Source organism: Podarcis raffonei, chromosome 6 (assembly GCF_027172205.1).
Source record: "Podarcis raffonei isolate rPodRaf1 chromosome 6, rPodRaf1.pri, whole genome shotgun sequence".
NCBI classification, from domain to species: domain Eukaryota; kingdom Metazoa; phylum Chordata; class Lepidosauria; order Squamata; family Lacertidae; genus Podarcis; species Podarcis raffonei.
In genome coordinates, this window is record NC_070607.1 from 6,203,964 (window position 1) to 6,217,108 (window position 13,145).

General features: G+C 44.3%; 1 protein-coding gene across 1 annotated transcript in view; it reads left to right on the forward strand.

Annotated features, from left to right (window-relative positions):
• Positions 1 to 13,145, forward strand: part of FAM163A (family with sequence similarity 163 member A) — a 118,023-nt gene that overhangs the window by 74,288 nt on the left and 30,590 nt on the right. The gene's annotated exons all lie outside the window — the stretch shown is intronic.

Consider the following 13,145-nt stretch of genomic DNA (forward strand, 5'->3'; position numbering starts at 1 on the left):
GCAGGAGCAGGGACCGAGCAACGGGAGCTCACCCCGTCACGGGGATTCGAACAGCCAACCTTCTGATCAGCAAATCCTAGGCTCTGTGGTTTAACCCACAGCGCCACCCGCATCCCAAGAAAGACTGTACAAACTGCAAAAAGAGACAAGGCATGTACTTTTGTAAACCAAGAAAATCTTTAATAAAAATACTAACATCAATGGTGGTAGAAGATGGGAAAGTAGCTTTCCCTTGAAGTTACTAAGGCTGCAGTCCTATCCATGTTTACTTGGGAGTGAGGTGAACTGAACCTAGGCATCGGATTTAACTGTTAGTCCTTTTTGAAAATTTGCTTTGCAAATACATAATCAGTACTTTTGAAAGCAGGTGAACTGACACTGTACATTTGCAGAGTAAGAGGTGGGTAAAATGTTAAGTGGGTTAAACCACAGAGCCTAGGACTTGCTGATCAGAAGGTTGGCGGTTCGAATCCCCATGGCGTGGTGAGCTCCTGTTGTTTGGTCCCTGCTCCTGCCCACCTAGCAGTTTGAAACCCCGAAGTGCTAGTAGATAAATAGGTACCACTCCGGCGGGAAGGTAAACAGCGTTTCCGTGCACTGCTCTGGTTTCACCAGAAGCGGCTTAGTCATGCTGGCCATATGACCTGGAAGCTCTACATCGGCTCCCTCGGCCAATAAAGCGAGATGAGCGCCGCAACCGCAGAGTCGGTCACGACTGGACCTAACGGTCAGGGGTCCCTTTACCTTTACTTTAACCTCTGGATAGCCAGAGGTTCCACACTATTGCACTGGAAGGCAACAGAATAAGTGGAACAGAATGTTGGGAACTGGCTTTTGTATAAAGAGCAATATGTTTTTATGCGATGATGATGATGATGATTGCAATGATGATGATTTCAGTTGTTGTAGACTGCCACGGAAACCTGCAAACAGGCTAGGAGATGGGGACATATAATTTAAAACAACATGAAAATAAATAATGAGCACGTTTCCTATACAAAACTGAAATTAATGAGCACCATACGAAAGCCTAGCTCCATGAATTTCAGTAGATCTGTCATGTGGCGGCAGCTCCCAATGAGTTGCGCTAATTATCTCCAATCCAAAGACAGCATCTTTGAAGCATCTATATGGAATATTGACTGATGTAGCCTAGTATCCTTCCTATCGGAAAGTTATGTAATTCTAAAGTGCTCATCTCATTACTGCTGTGTGCCACTCAGTGAGCATTATCCCATCCCTCTTATTGCAAACATTATTTGACATTTCACCCTCGTCTTTTTTTTTCCAGTGAAGGGGAAAAAAAGCCACCCACACCGACATTTATACTTCATAGATTATTTTCACATGTACCCAAGTATAAATTTGAATTGTGTGGACATTGGCCTGCCTTGAATGACCAGCTGGTGGGGTGGATCTGCCTGGGATAGGGTCCTGTAGAAGAAAGACAGTCATGGAACCAAGAAATTACACAAAACAAATGAAATACCGTGAAAATCCCTGAAACGAGAAGTAATCAGCTAGAAATATTATCTTATAGAATTAAACCAAATAACAAAAATCAAAAAGTTTAAGGAAAAAATTAGAAAAACATAGAATTGAACAAAGCCTTAATGGGATGCCGGTGACAAACCTCGTTGCACTGAACTATTCAGTTTCCTCAGAAGGAAATAGAAAAATCATAAACCTTAAATGACCAAATTCAAAGAAAGGGGATAAAACTCCCAAAAATTCTGAAGCATTATAATCCTAGCTCGACCTAGGTGAAGCGCAGTAATAAAGGACTGAGGACTCAAAGGTACAGTTTCTAAAACTGAGTTTACAAAAAAGGTTTGAAAACCTAAATGGCAAGTTTTAGACACAGCCCAACTTGAAGAAAGCCAAACACAGTAATAAAGAGTTGAGGACTCAGCTGTGAAAATTTTAGTATTGCCTTTACAAAAAGCTTTAAAAAACCTAAATAGCGCAAATTCAAAGAAAGGAATATAAGATAAAGCTGTTTTAGATTTTAAACAACCTCAAGAACAGGTCTAGATGTTACTGCCCATGGTCTAGATATTACTGCTGATGTTAAAGACTGATGAGTGGAGTGAGGTCAGTATGGTGCAAAAGCACCACCAGGAGCTCCAGATTGGCTCCACCACGAGAGCCAGTGTGGTGTAGTGGTTAAGAGCAGTAGACTCGTAATCTGGTGAACCGGGTTCGCTTCCCCACTGCTCCACATGCAGCTGCTGGGTGACCTTGGGCCAGTCACACTTCTCTGAAGTCTCTCAGCCCCACTCACCTCACAGAGTGTTTGTTTTGGGGGAGGAAGGGAAAGGAGATTGCTAGCCGCTTTGAGACTCCTTAGTGTAGTGATAAAGCGGGATATCAAATCCAAACTCTTCTTCTTCTTCTTCACCATCAGTGTGTTGGATCTCCGCACTGCCTCCCCTTTCCCTCCCAGTAAGCAGCAGTGACCCTCCTGCTGGGAAGTTAGAGTTGTGCCTCTGCCTCACCCAGCAAGCCATTTCTAGATGCACATGCATGCAAGAGTCCTTATCGCTACAAAGTGGAAGAGTGATGAAATCCCCACTACCCATGAATGGATCCAAAAGCTAACAGATTATGCGGAGCTAGATTATCAGAAAAAATAAAGAACAAACCAAAACAGGAATTTATTTCAAAATGGGAAGTCTTCAAAGTTAATTTGAAAAACAACTGCAATAGTTTAAACTCTGTCACAGCATTTGAACAACTTTAGTAGTAGATTTAAGAAAGATATGAAATTTAATATAAACCAATAACTAGTTAATTTAAGATAAAAATGTGTTTTTGGCAACAAACAATAGATAATTGAAACAAGGGATGGATGGGAGGTCAGGTCTGTAGTTTAAGGACTGCTTTTTGCTTTATTGATTTGTAACTAATACTGTCTTTATTACTGTTCTGTTTGTATTCTTGTCTTGTTTTTTCTTTTTTTGAGTATCATTTAAAAAAAAAGATACACATGCATGCAACACAGGCTGTTGATATCTATATCTGTATTCTACAGACCAATATCCTGATTCATTTTCCTTCTGTATCTAACGTTCCAGGAGTGGGCCAATTTCCCTAACCTAGTTTGCTTGCTTTGTTAACGGCCAGATGCCATGGACCACAACACTCTGTTCCTGTGCAAACATAGTAGGGTTTACCACCATACCATTGTGTTACCCACTTCTTGCCACCACCCACTTATTTGCTACCTAGAGGAAGGACTGCAGGATTCCCAGTGCCTTACAGTCTATTCAGGAATAGGAGGGCTGCCAAATTCCAAATCTGCCTGGCATTTTCAGCCAGAGACCTTCCTAATGTCCCATCCAGCATTGGCTAAAAAATAGTACCAAAAATAGTCAATGTCAGGTGGTACCTAACACCAAGAAAACTAGCGCTAATATGCCCAGGAACCTCACCAAAATGCTGGAGAGGGTGCACCTCCACAGGCACATACCTCCACATGTGGTGGGAGTGTCCCAAAATCCAACTATTCTGGACAACAGCCATACGAGAAATATGTAAAATAACTAAGCAAGTATGAGAAATCACCCCAGAATTGGCCCTACTAAACATCTTCCAAGACAACAATGCCCGTTTACACCACAAAGAACTCATAACCCACCTACTTTCAGCAGCCAGAAACATCATAACCAGACACTGGAGAGACCTGTCAGGAGTAAGCATGGACCAATGGTACCAAATAGTATGGGAAACAGCCCAACTAGAAAAATTAAGCAATAAACTGAAACTGACACGGGGACAATTAGAAGAAGATGTCTTCACCCCAGTATGGCTCCCCTTTATCACATACACAGCCCAACAAGACAATGACAAAAATCCACCAACAACATACAAATCAATATGGCTATCCTGATCCAAAACACCCACCTACCCCAGTCACACATGAAAACAAAGATTAACACAGCCAATCACAAACAAACAACCACACCCTAGGCCAACCCCAACCTCTCTCTCATCACCAAAGAAACACAAGTGAATAGCAGAGAACCTGCACAAGTGACGCTGACACAAAAACCCACATATATTAAGTAAAATAGAAACAGTGCAACCCGACCCCACCCCCACTCACCTTTCCCCCCCACCTCTTTCCCCCTTTTCTTCCTAATGTCTCAACAAATGAAACTGATCTGTAAAAAATGTTACTTGAAAAAAAGAGAGAGAGAGACATTGCACATACTTTTGTAAACCAAGAAAATCTTTAATAAAAATACATTTTTTTAAAATAGTCAATCTTCCGTTGGCTCTCTCGGCTCCAACAAAGAACTTACTCCGTGTTCTCGTGGGACCAACACATGCTCTGCCTTATGGGCAGGGATACCTTGCTTGCGACATCATGATATTGTGCCTTTCCCAGACCTGTCAGTCATAGCCAATAATACTGAGTGGGACGGTAGGGAAACAAACAACATTGCGTGATGACACACCCTTTTCTCCAGAGGGCAAAGCAGTTCATGGAACAATTCATCCCAGCCAGATAGTCACCGTGCAGCAGTAGGAGCTGCCCCCAAAGGCTGTGCCATAATGTAAACGATGTTTGCAGCTGCAATTGCTGCTGCCCAGGCTACTTCCTGTGGCCTGGCATTCTGCTGCTTCCCTCTCCCCAGCCTCCCTGTGTGCTTTCTCCGCTGCCTGCCTGCCTGCCTGTTTGCTTGCTTGCTCTGAACCTTGGGATAATTGCATGCTGTTCTCAGAACTCTAAATCAAATCATGGCTCCTGTGAAATGAAGTTTTCTGGATGCAAAGAGCTCCTGGCTCCATAAATCATAGCCTGTTCTTGGACATTGCTCACTCGAGGGAAGTCACCAAAGGTCACTCTCTGCTGCTGCCTCCCAACGGCTTGCAATTACCCTTCCTTACTATCAAAGCCATTTGAAAGCTGCTAATCTAATGGGCATCTCTTCTCCCCTGTGCTCTTTCAAAAACAGAAGGGCACAGCTTGGCCATCAAAACATGTTTGTCCCAGCCTCCCCACCGTAGCTCGTTCTTCGTCCTACCCTGCTTTTTCTTTATTAATGTAATGTTTTTAGGAGACGTGTTTCTTACAGTCCTTGACTACTGTTTTCTCCCAGCCGTCTTGTCACATAGACAAATGACAGTGGCTCCCATTTCACAGATGACAGGGGGAAGAGGGATGAATTGAAGGTTCAGAGTACCAACTGCTCAAGGTACAGATGCACAAAGTGCATCCAAACGATTCTGTGGGTTGTATCTCCATCTTGCTTAAAAGCTGCATCACATGTTCAAGAAACCTCTCCTCAAAAATAGATAGGCAGTTTCTGATAAAGTAGTGTTTTCCCAATTCTTACTAGTTCACATGCCAGCATGATTCATTTAGCATTGCTCTTCATCCAAATGTGCAGAGACTCATTTTATTTGCTTATGGTTCCTGACGGAACAGCATAAAAACAGCTGCTGTGCATCCATTTGGTCTAAGTGATGCTCACCACAGACTCCCATTCAAAGCAAGAAGTAGTCAGTTATTGTACATGCATCCAGTCTAACTAGTGTTCATTATAGCTCCCTCTAAAATTGCTGACTGACTTCTTATTGGGCAAAGTGCAAGTCTAGTGGTCATCCGAGGGCCAAACTAGACTTGATATTAAGCATTTGACTTACCCTTGTGTGTTTGAGGCCAGTTTGCTAAGGGCACTTCCAGACTCTGGCTATTTTCATGTAGGACTCAATCACATACCAGGAAATTCAGGTTACACAATTATAGTCGACTGGGAGCTCTTACGCAACAAACCCACTTCCCCAAAATATGAGACTTCCTGAGATAAGGAACCTGATAGGGAGATGCAGTGGGAAGTGTGGGTTGACACTGGCCTTGACACAAATGTTATCTAACTTTGCTGCAAGGAAATCAGAAGGAAAGCTCCTTACATAGCCAGCATCATCTAGTCTGCCTGCAAACGTATATCAGGACAAATGCTCAATAAACAGGTTGCCTGGAAGTGCTCTAAATAGCAGTCATTGCCCAAAGGAGGCTGATCTGGAACAAGGCCATTTGGGGAAAGAGGATTTAACCCTTTGCCTGCAATGTGGTCCCGATTCAGATCACCTCACCCTCTTCAGCTGCTATTTGCCCCCAAATAAAGCTGGACTGAGTGCCATGCAGTTTTCTTCTGAGCACAAATAACAGCAGTGGGGTGGGGTGAAGTGGGAGGGAATCCAGATTGAAACCTGGTAGAAAAGGGTTAAAATCCTGCTCCCCACAAGCTATGGTCCTGGTTGAAAGTGACTTCCGTATCCAGTGCTTTTTTCCCAAACATTTAGTGAATCTAAGTTTGGCCTCATTGAGGGGCAGTATTTCAATATGAGTAGGAAAATGAGAGTACCCCTAAACAGTTTTTTAGAGAGAAAAAAGCACTGGCTGCTAATTAGCAAACAAAACTCAAGTGTGAAAGACTTGACACCATCCCTATTTTGGCACGTAGTTCCAAACTACTCAGTAATAGGCCAGGGCCCTTTCCAGGTGCACGTGTTGCACAAGTCGCTGTCTCCCATCTTTCCTGCCCCCCCCCCGACTCCTCTTTGGCAGACCCATTGTAACTTCTGGTTGCTATATGTGGGACACTTATTCATAGCAAATATTTTCAAGCACATGGCTGATGCATGGAATTGCACCAGTGTCCTTAAAATGTAACATGAGCTTTGAGATGCAATTATAACCTGCATAGATTGGATATATGCTATGGAGTCAGATATGCAGGAAAACGTGTTGAAGAACTCACCTTACCCATTTACTGCTGATGTTGACACAAGAAAACTCTTTAAAATCTTCTGACGAAATGCAACGTGACAGAAAAGGCAAAGGGTCATGGACCAGTTTCCAAAGAGCACTGATAAGATGCTTTTACCTTTTTTCCAGGTGTCTACATAGCCAGATCCTCCTCTTAACACTGTTCAAAGTGGGTCCAGTAGTTCCACCCATCTCTGTGTAATATACCTTGCCATAGTAGCTTTTCATCTTTCCATTTCATCAGCTTCCTCTAACAAGAGGGAAAGCTCAGAACAAAGCACACCTGATGAAGTTTGACTTCCTCTGGCAGCTGGTCCCACCATAAATCCTTTTGTGCAAATGCTTCTCAGAGACCTCTTTTAACGAAATGGAAAAGGAAAAGAGGAAACTCACTTGGGGATTCAGCGAATTGCAAAATGTCTCGAGGCAAGAGTGGATTTACTTACAGAACTGGCAGTAAATCCATTTGTTCACTTTCATCTGAAAGAGAGAGCAGGAGCGAGCTCTTCTGCCTTTCCTTGTCAAAAGGAAAAGATCTGGGGGCAGATGTAAATGCCTTCCGACTCTTGTTTTAAGTAAGGAAATCTTTGAAAAAAGCAATGCCAAGCTACATTTAGTGGAGAATTTGAAGTGTTTTAATTCACCTGCAAAATTTTAATCTCCTAATCGCATTCTGAAAAAGGAACTTCAACTTCCAAGGTCACCTATGTCTTTTGGAAAATGTTATTCTGAATAAAATGTTCATTTGTGTCTTTTCCATTCCCTCTTGCACTGGGCTTGCCATCTAGATCGCTAAGTGGCCAATTTGGCCCAGTTGATTGGGCCCTGTGGGTCTCCCCAGCATCGGTGTAGCCAGGACTTTTGTTGGGGGGTTCCTAACAATTGGAGTATCTTTATATTGACCATTCAGAAAGCTACCATGGGGGAACTCTAAAGCCTGCTCCGGTTAGATGACTTCCAGCAGTAAACTTGTGCTTAATTATTGGTGCAAATGCAGCCAATCGCGCTGAGTCTACATCTATTTGAAGAGCAGGTTGTTGTTTTTAATGTGAGCCATTTCACCCCTAGCATTGCAAAGCTTGTTTTAGAACAGAGCATGACTTGCTGCTCCATGATGGTGCTGTCACACTTTTGCTAAGGGCTGAGAGCTGGACTTGTTGCAGGTGTTTTGAATGCGGAGGCCTTGGGCGCGATGACTCCAAATCTGTCCTTGACTCATTCTAGCCAGAATAATCTCTTCCCCTTAGGTTGCAGAGAAGAGGAGGAAGGCATTCAGATAAGTGCTTTTAAAAAGAGAAAGGGAGAGGTAATGAAAGCACTGGCTGCAGCCCAAGGCCTCAGCCTTTTGGCTGGGCAGCTGTGAGTGCCTATGAGGGACTCTTGCCTTAATGCAATCCAGCTCAGACTGGATCTGAATGGGTCCAGCTGCAACCGAGTCATCTTCTGCAGAGCATGCCACAGGGCCAAGGTTTCAGTCTATTTAACCAAAGGGATGATTTGGCACCTTCTCACCCCACGGGAGTCTCACCTGATGCCTTTGCTTTCCTTGCCACAGATATCCTTTCAGATTTGCCTAGTGGATTAAATTAAATTAGGCATCAGGAGACTGGCTTAGCCATGCCTAGTGTGGCACAATCATAGGCTGGAAGCAACTTGCGAATCTGGGCTCAGACCACCACAGAAGGATGCTGGCCAGAAGCACCAAAGGATTAGGAGGACCACGCCATGTGTGTGAGGTTGGGAGGTGCCAGGGGTGGAGCCAAACGCGGCTGGGAGGCTGCTTTTGCCCTCAGGGATGCAGGAGAGGATATATTGTTTGATTATATCCTTTCCAACTTATGTTAACAAGTTCTACAATTTAGCAGAGTAACATCCCCCCTTTTAAACTTGCATAGCGGATGCGTTTGCTCAGGCTTGCTAAAGCCTCTATAATAGGTTTCATTGGTAATTTCCCCTTTAAAAGGTAAAGGTACCCCTGCCCGTACGGGCCAGTCTTGCCAGACTCTGGGGTTGTGCGCCCATCTCACTCAAGAGGCCGGGGGCCAGCGCTGTCCAGAGACACTTCCGGGTCACATGGCCAGTGTAACATCGCTGCTCTGGCGAGCCAGAGCCGCACACGGAAACGCCGTTTACCTTCCCGCTATAAAGCGGTACCTATTTATCTACTTGCACCCGGGGGTGCTTTCGAATTGCTAGGTTGGCAGGCGCTGGGACCGAGCAACGGGAGCGCACCCCGCTGCGGGGATTCGAACCGCCGACCTTTTGATCGGCAAGCCCTAGGCACTGAGGCTTTTACCCACAAATTTCCCCTTTAGTCCCTCATAAAAAGATAGACACGACACAGTCTTCTATAAAAGTATAAAAAGAGTTTACTCACTCACATTCTGTTCACAAATGGATCCCAGAAGGCAGACTTAAGTTAGAAAAGTAATATACCTGGAAACTATCCCATAAGGAAACAGTCCCTTTAGCATCTTAGGCTAAGCAGATGTTGCTCCTTTGACGAATGTGGTCAGAGAGAGAGAGATGGCTGACCGGTCCTGCTCTTTTGTTACCTGGGCAGGTGAGGCCACGCCCACCTCTAGTCACATGCAGAGGAAGTCTGTCCCAGCTTAGGAGAAACAGGAAGTTCTGACTGGCTGGTCCAGACATCCCCTTTTATGTCCATTCTAGGGATGTTGTACTTGAATGCTCTTGTGTTTCACATCCCACAGACCCTCCTTCCCCTCCATGTCAGGAGGAGAAGGAGTTGGCCACAGGAGCCACAGCACACCATGTTAGGCCTCCAGCACCTACCATGGGTAAAAGGACTCAGCCTCCAGGAACCACACCAGCAGTAACACAAAGGCACTTCAGGAATTTTGTGTATCTTTGCAGGACGGCCTGAGGGAAGAGGAGAAGGACCATTGAGAGCAGACACCCCCATCAAGCCCTGCACTTTCTCATTCATGGGTTATTCCACTTAAGAACTTCATTCCTTCTTCTGCATCAGATGAAAGGGACTTGTAGCATAATGTTGCTACTATTGCTTGTAGGCTCTGGCAACGGCCTTTTGTAAAACTGCCCGTTTACATTGAGAAGGCTGGTTTGTTTTTATTTTATGTATAAAATATCAAGGTATTCATCACAGCGGTTTACGACGATACAAAAACAATGTGTGCCGTTGGATATTCCTGGTCAATTAAAAAAAATAAAAATTGCTAGTTGAAGCTGTATAGTCTGGAAAACATTGTTATCGTACAATTAGAAAACCAGCCCCAACATAATCTATCTGCACAGGAACCAGACTGTTTATAAGTGGCAGAAAAGCCAACCTCTCACTGGCGTTCTACAGAATGAACAGATGATTACTTCTCAGCATGGACAGACTCAGTATAATGAGAAGGCTTTACCTACATACGCATTTGGCAGAAACATGATCGTTTACAGCAGGGGCTGGGAACCTGTCACCCTCAAATGTTATTAGACTACAGCGCCCATAATCCCTGACCGTTAGCCATGTCCACAATGTCTGGAGGGCCGCATGTTCCTCATCCTTCAATTTTAAAAAGCATCCTTACGTAGGAGAGAATTGCAGGTGGACTTGGGAGGTGGGAGAGTTGGGTGGAACATCAATGACAGGAACTGGAGTGAAACAAGTAGATGTCCTGGCAAGAAGCATGAAAATGGAGCTGGGAGTAAGCTTTTGAGTACCACCAGTTTTGATGGTCACCAACATTCACCAGGCTGGCCCATTTAAAAACAAGTTGCACAGCAATTTGCCCAAGATGTAGGAGTTGGAAGGGAGGGGAGAAACATGCAATATATGGCAATAATAGTTCACCTGGAATCTTTTAACCTTTGCTAGAGTATTACTGGCAAAGATCTGGGAAAATAAACACTCACCAGAAGAGTGAGGCTGTCTTACAAGAGTTTGGGGCATCATAAATGTTTCAACCCATCACATACAGATTTGGTTTAAGACGTTTTAACTTATGCTTGGAGTTTATTGTTTTTTGTTCTTCATGGAATGCCTGTATTGTCAAGGCAAACTTTGTATTCATCTAGTTACCTGTGGCATGTTGAGAGTTGCTTACAGGTGAGCAGACAGAGAAGCTTTGGTAGATAAGAAGACAGCTGGTTCTCTACGTAGTTTTTTCAGGCCATTGACGTGTTACCTAACAGGTATATGGGAAACAGGCAAAGTAGTTAAGAAAGAAGAGTGTGTTAATACGTTTTGTGGGGTTATTTGCAAGAATGGTGGCAAGAGCATATGGGTGGGTTTTTTGGAAAAATCAATTAAAAGATGAAAGAATGCTTTGATTCTCATAGATTCTGCATCCTGTCTTAAATACCTACTTAATATTCTTTGAATGTCATGTGTACAGAATAATGGCCCAGCTAATTCCATAACTGTTCAATCGTCTATATCAATAATCTCCTACATTTGTACCAATAAACTGCTCAAAAGTGATGTTGTCAATTCAGAAGGGCAGGGTGGATATGTTCGTATTCTCACACCTCCTTCTGTGACATCACTGGCTAGAAAGGTCTGTCCTGAGGAAAGGGAATTCTCTTGGGGGCAGGACTTTCCATTCTGGAGGTCAGCTCTGCGAGAGAATCCAAGACTGCAAAAACGGAAAAAGAGAAATTAAAAAGGCACTGACTCTACTCTCTGAATAAATCTTCTCCTGCAGCAAAACATACAGGTCACCTCCTTGCTCAGAAGGGAGGATAAGAATAGAATTGTACTGTGATACCTGGGCTCTGGTTTCTTGAAGGAAGTGGCCTCTCGTACACTGGGAGCTAATTTTGGGACTTAAACTTTGCAAGAGAGATGGGGACTTGAGTTCCCATGGCAACCAAAGGAGGGGCACCCTAATTGCTCCTCTTTCTGCCGGTTCCAGTATTACTGATTGGGACAGGAGGATTGGTAAAATGAAAGGACAGTCTTCCAAGGTTGCAAATTATGTGTTGATGCTGGTGAATAGGGGGTGCAGCTAACTATATCGCAGTGACGCAAGTTGTGGGAGTCCCAGTGCATTACTGTCAGAGATTTGGGGAGGGGGGCGGTCAGAGAACACCTCCAGGGAGTTGCTGTTCAATCTATGCCACAAAACTGGCATAAACCTGATATCAATAACTGTCATGTCTTCCCCCCCAAAGGACCCTGGGAACTGAGATTTCTATTTAAAACCACAAATGTTAGGGATGCTTGGGGAGAAGGAAATATCATTAAACTAATTCATGAAATCCCCTTCATGGATCACTGCCTTGCCGTGGCGAAGGGGCTTGAAGAACTCAGAGAAGCTATGAACTACGCCGAGCAGGGCACACAAGATGAACAGGTCATAGTGGAGAGTTTTGACCAAACGTGATCCACCTGGAGGAGGAACCGGCAAGCCACTCCAGTATCCTTGCCAAGAAAACTCCATGGACAATAATACATCATGCGAAAGGCTGGGCTGGATGAATCCCAAACTGGAATTAAGATTGCCGGAAGAAATATCAACAACCTCAGATATGCAGATGACACAACCTTGATGGCAGAAAGTGAGGAGGAATTAAAGAACCTTTTAATGAGGGTGAAAGAGGAGAGCGCAAAATATGGTCTGAGGCTCAACATCAAAAAAACAAAGATCATGGCCACTGGTCCCATCACCTCCTGGCAAATAGAAGGGGAAGAAATGGAGGCAGTGAGAGATTTTACTTTCTTGGGCTCCATGATCACTGCAGATGGTGACAGCAGCCACGAAATTAAAAGACGCCTGCTTCTTGGGAGAAGGGCAATGACAGGCCTAGACAGCATCTTGAGAAGTAGAGACGTCACCTTGCCAACAAAGGTCCGTATAGTTAAAGCCATGGTTTTCCCAGTAGTGATGTATGGAAGTGAGAGCTGGACCATAAAGAAGGCTGATCGCCGAAGAATTGATGCTTTTGAATTATGGTGCTGGAGAATGGTCCCATGGACTGCAAGAAGATCAAACGCATCCATTCTTAATGAAATCAGCCCTGAGTGCTCACTGGAAGGACAGATCGTGAAGCTGAGGCTCCAGTACTTTGGCCACCTCATGAGAAGAGAAGACTCCCTGGAGAAGACACTGATGCTGGGAAAGATGGAGGGCACAAGGAGAAGGGGGCGACAGAGGATGAGATGGTTGGATAGTGTTCTCGAAGCCACAAACATGAGTCTGACCAAACTGCGGGAGGTAGTGGAGGACAGAGGTGCCTGGCGTGCTCTGGTCCATGGGGTCACGAAGAGTCGGACACGACTAAACGACTAAACAACAACAACAATTCATGAAATAGAATCGGAATAAAAACAGACAACTGTCTCTCTGAAAATCAGGGGTCCAGATTTTTGCGGAAACGGCTCCGAAACTCT